Here is a 9,223-nt window from a genome sequence, read left to right as displayed (position 1 = left end):
GCATTTAGATAACAATGAGATTTGTCCAAAATGATTAAACACATTAAAAGAGAAGTTGTTAATTTTTAAACATTTTGTCGTCAGATTTCGTTAGTTTCATGCTTACTTAAAAAAGTTGAGTGACAAACTTTTAAGTTTATAATTTTAACTAACACAGAAATAAAATATAATTCATGAAGAAGTTTTCCAAAAAAATTTAATTTAAAATATGCAATAGGAAAAATGTTAAGTGACTTTATAGACGAGCGGCACACTTGCACACCCCAAAAAAAGCTTATTTCCCGAGATACTGATATTAATTTTGGTAATACTTTATATTTTTGATGGTGCTGAAAACGAAAATTAGGGTTGTTTTGAAAAAATGCCCCTTTTTTTTTAAAAATCACTGTTACGTTAATTAGCAACACTAAGATCTGAAATTAACCAATATTTTATAAGAAAAGTCAAAGTTTTTAACAAAGTTTTTAGCAAGAAAAAATGTTAAAAATTGTTAAAACGGTAGTGTTATAAACAAAAAGTATTTTGCGTTGCGACTAAAGTAAAAAAAATAATGGGCGTAGCCGAATGAGAATAAATTCGCGGATTACCATTCGCTAGCGCTAGACCGTTGCAGCCCATTTTTAACATTGACAATATACCGGATTTGAAGCTTAATATGATATATTTTGGTAGAAACTTGCATTTTATGAATATTATTATCTTGCACATTTATTTAGTAAAATTATATTTTAAATAATGTTACGGTCTTTGCTACCGCTGCGCTGGTTAAATAAAAAAAAAATAAAAAAAAAAATTGAAAATTGAGTTTTGATCATAGGATTCTAAGAACGGTGACCTTAACAGTGGTATTCCGGCTTAGCTCAGAAGAAGGCGATATCGTGAGTCGTACCTAAGTACCTAATGCCTAAATATCTTTTATAATATTAACCCGGTTGCGCCAATCGGTTTTCCCCAGATACCACTACGTAAAATTACTTACTTCTAACCGATAAATAGGTAAATATCAGAAGTTAAAAGAAATCCTAATCTCATGAAAAAAACATTTTATAATACATAATTATTTAAGTTAATATTATTAAATATTTAAATGTAACCAAGGTTGTTTTCATACATGTTACGGTATTAAGCTCCTTATAGATCTATAAGGAGCTTAATACCGTAACATGTATGAAAACAACCTTGGTTACATTTAAATATTTAATAATATTAACTTAAATAATTATGTATTATAAAATGTTTTTTTCATGAGATTAGGATTTCTTTTAACTTCTGATATTTACCTATTTATCGGTTAGAAGTAAGTAATTTTACGTAGTGGTATCTGGGGAAAACCGATTGGCGCAACCGGGTTAATATTATAAAAGATATTTAGGCATTAGGTACTTAGGTACGACTCACGATATCGCCTTCTTCTGAGCTAAGCCGGAATACCACTGTTAAGGTCACCGTTCTTAGAATCCTATGATCAAAACTCAATTTTCAATTTTTTTTTTTATTTTTTTTTATTTAACCAGCGCAGCGGTAGCAAAGACCGTAACAAGTGGCGCCCAAACGTGATTTTTTATACAGTGTGCACCATAACTTATGCATAGAATTTACCAAAATAATTTAATTTTATTCATATTTCATTTATTCATTTAGTATGTACCATTAATATATTCTAAATAATCCAGTATTATTTATCACTATTTACATATCACAGTGATATTATCATATTTATATTGTATCGAGTCTTAATTTAAGAGTCTACACACTTAAATTAGTTGTTGTGGTGTCAAAATATTAGTTAGTAAGAATACGTGATCCTCCAAAATCTTGCAGATGGTTTTCGAATTTGCCGTACGCATAGGTTGGAAAATAGAGAATTTGGTAAAGTAATCCTGTACACTCAAAATATAAAGATATCCATTGGTTGATTTGGGAAATGGACCTACTATGTCCACCGACACTAATTCCCATGGTTTCAATACGTCAGGTCTTCCACATAATTGACCAGCTGGAGCCTTTTGTTCGGGTTTACTAGCGATGCAAGTATGACAATTCCTTACGTACTTGCCGACATCACTCTTCATTTTAGGCCAATAAAATTTTGAAGATATTCGATGAAAAGTCTTATGTACACCAGTATGACCAGAAGTTGGATCGTCATGCTGTTTCCGAAGAATATCTTTCCGTTTATCTCTTGGAACCACTAACTTCCAATCGTATTCGAATCCTACAAGTTTCGAATAACGATTCGCCACATACTTATATAATCGACCATCGGCCACTCGCCACAACGGATACTTTAAAGGAGATTCTTCCACTAACGTCTTCTGTTTGACATACCATGGATCCTTAACCTCCGGAATATCATCTTGCGACTGCACTAAATCGACAACGTCAATGCTCGGGACGGCCCTACTTAACATGTCTGGAACGACATTTTCAGCTCCCTTGCGATGTACAATCCTAAAATCAAATTGTTGGAGTCTCAGAATCCACCTGGCTAGTCGCCCAGTTGGTTGTGGTAATTTATATAACCACGTCAAAGAATGATGGTCTGTAACAACGGTAAAAGAATAACCTTCCAAATATGCCCTCAGTTTCTCTATGGACCACACAATCGCCAAACATTCTCTCTCAACGGTAGAGTAATTTCTTTCGGTATGTGACAAGGACCTACTCACATATGCAATTACGTGTTCGCCATCATCTGACAGCTGACTTAAAACCGCTCCGATACCATACGCCGAGGCGTCCGTCTGAAGCTGAAACGGCTTAGAGAAGTTTGGACAACTTAGGATGGGAGCAGATACTAAACAGTCCTTAATCTTACGAAAGGAATCCTCACATTCCTCGGTCCAGTTCCATTTTCTGTTCTTTCGAAGCAAACCCGTAATCGGTGCAACTACTGACGAGAACTGAGGTATGAACCTCCTATACCACGAGGCCGTGCCTATTAGGCGACGAATTTCTGTTATGTTTTTGGGTGTTGGTATTTCCAGAATGGCCCTAACCTTATCCTGATCACAGTGGAGGCCTTGATCGTCTTGAGGAAATGCGAATTTCGAGGAATATTTCTGAAACTCAAATGTTAAATAGTGTGTCGGAATTACTGAACGGCGACGTAAATATATGGTATCGTTTCGCCAGGAGCAAAATTTCGAGCTATAGAGAATTTCAACAAGTTTTGAGGAACACCTTCTTGCCTAGTAATTACGAGGAGAAAATTTTAGAGATTTTGAGACATCGTACCCAGGCTACGGGAGAAAACGTAGTTATCTATGTTGCATATATGGAAGGACTCTATAACAAATTGGCTACTAAACCAGACGAGATTTCGAGGGTCAGACACATTAAGAACCGTATGTTGCCATATATTCAATTAGGTTTGGCTGGAAAACCGGTTAATACCATAGATACCCTGATTTATGTCGGTAGAGAAATTGAGGAGGCACATGCAAATGCGCAGGAATATCGTACTCCACCTGTTAATCCTCGTAATTCTGTCGAACCAGGATTAGAGTATAGGCGACCGAACTTAAGGGTCTCTGCCATTAATAATTCAAGACGTTCCAACGGCGGATATTGCAATACGAATTCTCAAAGTGGTCCAGTAGGTCCTTCGTTTACGGGTACTACTTCAAATTCTGGAGCAGAGGTAAATGTCACAGCGTCAACTACCAATACTAGTCCATCTTCATCTGCAGATGTTAGTGCGGTTCCCACGACTTTAGTTACTAGGGGTAAATGTTACAACTGTGGTAAGATTGGTCATTTCCGAAGACAGTGTGCCCAGCCAGCACGTCCTTTCTGTTATCGATGTAAAGAGCCGAATGTGAAGATTACGAACTGTCCTAAGTGCTCGGGAAACGAGTTGGCAGGTTAGTAGGCAGTCACCCTGGTAGCCTGAGCAATTTTTCAGTGGCTAATGAGTTTAATTGTGTACAGGTAGCTACCCACTCGGTCGATCCTCCTTCTAGTGATCTTAGGGTAGTAGATTGTGTTGATAAGTCAGTGCAATCGGTTTGTTTATCAAAGTCCGTCGTCTCGACTCAGATGCGGTTGGTTTTGGATTATATATTTGCAAGTTTGCCAGACGACAATAGGCCTCATCTTATCGTAGATGTTTTAGGTGTAAAACTTAGAGCTTTGCTGGATACGGGAGCAAATTTAACAGTTTTTGGAAGTCCCGGTTGGGATATTTTAATGAATTTAGGTTGTAAACTTTCAGCTACAGAGATCAGGACTTGTCGTGTTGCCAATGAAGCAGCTTGCGAGGTAAGTGGTACGGTAGAAATACCATTTCAATTAGAAGGACGAATTAGGGTCTTAAAAGCGTATGTCATTCCCGACTTACCCCATCACTTGGTGTTAGGTATGGACTTTTGGTTGGCCATGGAAATAGTCCCAGATTTCAAGAACCAGAGTTGGTCTTTTAATGTTGAACAAGATGAGGGTGCGACTTCAAGTTTACAAGTATGTCCCATAGCTAGTGTTAAGCTCAGCAGGACGTTATCTGATGAGCAGTCAGCACGATTGAACAGGCTGGTCGATAATTACTTCGAGACCGTAGGGGGAAAATCATTAGGGAAAACTACTCTTATTGAGCATAAGATAGTTCTTACTAATTCAGAACCAATCAAAATACGTCCATATAGAGTTTCTCCAGCGATTCAACAAATGATCGATAAGGAAGTGAAGTCGATGCTTGAAGAAGATATTATTGAACCTTCTAAATCAGCGTTCTCTTTTCCGGTTGTCATGGTTCCGAAAAAAGAAAAAGGCTCGTATCGATTCTGTGTTGATTATAGGCAGCTGAATAAGGTTACGAAGAAGGACGCTTATCCCATTCCCTTTATTGCTGGAATACTTGATAAGTTAGGAAACGCCCGATACATAAGCTCTGTGGATGTCAAGAGCGCTTTCTTCCAAGTTCCTGTTGCCGCAGATTCTAAGGAGTATACAGCTTTTTCGGTACCTGGTCGTGGTCATTACCAATTCAAGCGTATGCCTTTCGGTTTATCTAATAGCCCCGCTACTTTTCAGCGACTAATGGATCGAGTGTTAGGCCCCGAATTAGAACCATATGCTTTCGTCTACTTAGATGACGTTATAATAGTCACGGACACATTTGACAGACATCTCGAAATTCTGGAAAAAGTTTTCAAACGGTTGTCAGGTGCTGGTCTGACCTTGGCTAAGGACAAGTGTACGTTTTGTCGGAAGGAGTTAAAATATTTAGGATATGTGGTAGACGATTTAGGTCTCCACTGTGATCAGGATAAGGTTAGGGCCATTCTGGAAATACCAACACCCAAAAACATAACAGAAATTCGTCGCCTAATAGGCACGGCCTCGTGGTATAGGAGGTTCATACCTCAGTTCTCGTCAGTAGTTGCACCGATTACGGGTTTGCTTCGAAAGAACAGAAAATGGAACTGGACCGAGGAATGTGAGGATTCCTTTCGTAAGATTAAGGACTGTTTAGTATCTGCTCCCATCCTAAGTTGTCCAAACTTCTCTAAGCCGTTTCAGCTTCAGACGGACGCCTCGGCGTATGGTATCGGAGCGGTTTTAAGTCAGCTGTCAGATGATGGCGAACACGTAATTGCATATGTGAGTAGGTCCTTGTCACATACCGAAAGAAATTACTCTACCGTTGAGAGAGAATGTTTGGCGATTGTGTGGTCCATAGAGAAACTGAGGGCATATTTGGAAGGTTATTCTTTTACCGTTGTTACAGACCATCATTCTTTGACGTGGTTATATAAATTACCACAACCAACTGGGCGACTAGCCAGGTGGATTCTGAGACTCCAACAATTTGATTTTAGGATTGTACATCGCAAGGGAGCTGAAAATGTCGTTCCAGACATGTTAAGTAGGGCCGTCCCGAGCATTGACGTTGTCGATTTAGTGCAGTCGCAAGATGATATTGCGGAGGTTAAGGATCCATGGTATGTCAAACAGAAGACGTTAGTGGAAGAATCTCCTTTAAAGTATCCGTTGTGGCGAGTGGCCGATGGTCGATTATATAAGTATGTGGCGAATCGTTATTCGAAACTTGTAGGATTCGAATACGATTGGAAGTTAGTGGTTCCAAGAGATAAACGGAAAGATATTCTTCGGAAACAGCATGACGATCCAACTTCTGGTCATACTGGTGTACATAAGACTTTTCATCGAATATCTTCAAAATTTTATTGGCCTAAAATGAAGAGTGATGTCGGCAAGTACGTAAGGAATTGTCATACTTGCATCGCTAGTAAACCCGAACAAAAGGCTCCAGCTGGTCAATTATGTGGAAGACCTGACGTATCGAAACCATGGGAATTAGTGTCGGTGGACATAGTAGGTCCATTTCCCAAATCAACCAATGGATATCTTTATATTTTGAGTGTACAGGATTACTTTACCAAATTCTGTATTTTCCAACCTATGCGTACGGCAAATTCGAAAACCATCTGCAAGATTTTGGAGGATCACGTATTCTTACTTTTTGGAGTGCCCCAGAAGCTGCTGACCGATAATGGGAAACAATTCGTTAGCAAGGAGTTTGTGGATTTTACAGGTTCATATGGTGTTGATCTTATACGCACTGCTAATTATCACCCGCAAGCTAACGCTTGTGAACGTCAGCATAGGACTTTAAAGACGATGCTGCGCTCCTATGTAGCAGACAACCACCGTCAGTGGGATCAGTACCTGCAAAAGGTAGCGTGTGCTATTCGCACTTCCATCAGCGAGACTACGAAGGTAACTCCTTTTCTGGCAAATTTTGGCAGGGAAATAATTGTTAATGGTAAAGATCATTCACAAGGCGTTTCTAACGAGTCCGTGGTTGCAGAACCTGCGAACCGACCTAATGAATTGTCAAAGTTATTTAAAGATATTCGCCAGCGGTTGGATAAGGCCTACCAGACTAGTAAAAAACGGTATGATCTCAGGCGTAGAGATGTAATTTATGAAGTAGGGCAAAAGGTGTGGCTTAAAAACTATGTACAGTCCGATGCGGCAAGTTACTTCACAGCATCATTAGCGCCAAAATTTCGCGGACCCCTAACAATTTATGAAAAAGTCAGTCCTTGGGTATACAAGTTAAAAGACGATAAAGGTACTAGCGTAGGAACTTGGCACAGTAAAGATTTGAAAGCAGATATCACTGCTGTTTCAACTCCAACTTAAGTCATCTTATATGGTAGATTGTAATACTGATTTGTCTAGATATGGGTTTTTTTAGTAAGTATACATATATATTTTTTTTTAATAGAACTCCAGGAAACTTTAGAGCACATAGTTTTGTTCTAGGCAATTTTGCAACGACCTTTTCCTTTATAGGTGTTCGTTGTCACGGATTTTTTTTTTTTTTTTTTGCATACATTGCCAAGAGAGTGATATCTCTACAAAACGAGCTGTGGGTAAGATTTTTTTTTTTTTTTTGAGTAAGTGATAGAGTATTAGAACCTTATAGTTATTGAGTATAATTCTTATCTCAGATAGGACTTTTTCTAATGTTACAGATACTGAGGTATCTTTGGCAATGCAAGTTACCGATGATGTATTAGTTGTGTACATGCAGGTTTTTTTTTAGTATGGAAAAGTGAATTGATTTGGAAAATTGTCGATCCCTATAGGATCAAAATTTTGGCTATGATTTTTTTTTGTGCTGTAACTGGTGATTACCAGAGGCCATGTAAAGGGTCCCGATTTCAACAGTATCAAAGTTGATTCTGATAGTCTAGTTTTTAGTCTTATTTTGTAAGGATACTAACAATAGAATTAGAAAATGCTTTTACTCCCGTCAGTGGCTCAATATATTCAAGACCACGCGCCTTTCTGGTTTCAGTAGACATTAGTGTTCACTCACAGTTAGGTGTTGCAATATTATGGATATCATACTCCTTAGGGGCGAAGGTTTAACCAACCACACAAATTTGAGGCCATCCATTTTTTTTTTTTTTTTTTTTTTTTTTTTTTAGGAAGGGGGTGATGTTATGGTCTATTTTCACGCAAAAGCCGACTGCAATTTGCAGCCGTATGTCAGTCAATATTTATAAACTTGCTGTGATCAGCTACCGTACTACAAGAAAATATGAAAATAAATAACTCTGAATTGGTCACTACTAGTTAGACAACCAACAGTACCCTTGATAACACAGCATAATTATCAAACAGTATTTTGGGTGGCATAGTCACTATCACAAGGGTCTGTCATTGACACCGACGCGAAAGGTTTTACTTTTTGGTTGGAGGTCAGGAAGTCAAGTTCACGTGCCAGTGTGAGGAAAATTTGGGGTTTTCCTTTGAACGCTTTGAAAGAATAACGTGAAAAATCAGATAGTTGTGGAGTTGATGTCTGGTGGGTTTTAATTTTGTTTGTCAGTCAGCCGATGTAGCGGACTTTTGCTGAGCGGAGGCAAGGGTTGGAAACGTATTTTCTATGCCGGTGTGCTAGGGAAATTTTATATTTTCCCGGATAATCACAGCCCTCTTTGAGGGTGCAAGTGTGAGGTCCTAGGTATACCTACCCAAATATATTAGTCTTCGCATGGCATAGGGTTCTGCCTAAGGTGAAGTCACAATGATTAGATACCAAGCTTAACAACTGAAGTTTGGCTATGTAAGTAAGGGAAAGCAGAAATCGAAAGGTAGGAGGATTTTTTTTTTGCAAGTTTGCCAGACGACAATAGGCCTCATCTTATCGTAGATGTTTTAGGTGTAAAACTTAGAGCTTTGCTGGATACGGGAGCAAATTTAACAGTTTTTGGAAGTCCCGGTTGGGATATTTTAATGAATTTAGGTTGTAAACTTTCAGCTACAGAGATCAGGACTTGTCGTGTTGCCAATGAAGCAGCTTGCGAGGTAAGTGGTACGGTAGAAATACCATTTCAATTAGAAGGACGAATTAGGGTCTTAAAAGCGTATGTCATTCCCGACTTACCCCATCACTTGGTGTTAGGTATGGACTTTTGGTTGGCCATGGAAATAGTCCCAGATTTCAAGAACCAGAGTTGGTCTTTTAATGTTGAACAAGATGAGGGTGCGACTTCAAGTTTACAAGTATGTCCCATAGCTAGTGTTAAGCTCAGCAGGACGTTATCTGATGAGCAGTCAGCACGATTGAACAGGCTGGTCGATAATTACTTCGAGACCGTAGGGGGAAAATCATTAGGGAAAACTACTCTTATTGAGCATAAGATAGTTCTTACTAATTCAGAACCAATCAAAATACGTCCAT

The sequence above is a fragment of the Diabrotica virgifera genome, chromosome 7 (genome assembly GCF_917563875.1).
Source record: "Diabrotica virgifera virgifera chromosome 7, PGI_DIABVI_V3a".
Classification (NCBI taxonomy): Eukaryota; Metazoa; Arthropoda; class Insecta; order Coleoptera; family Chrysomelidae; genus Diabrotica; species Diabrotica virgifera.
Note: the sequence above shows the minus strand (reverse complement) of the source record.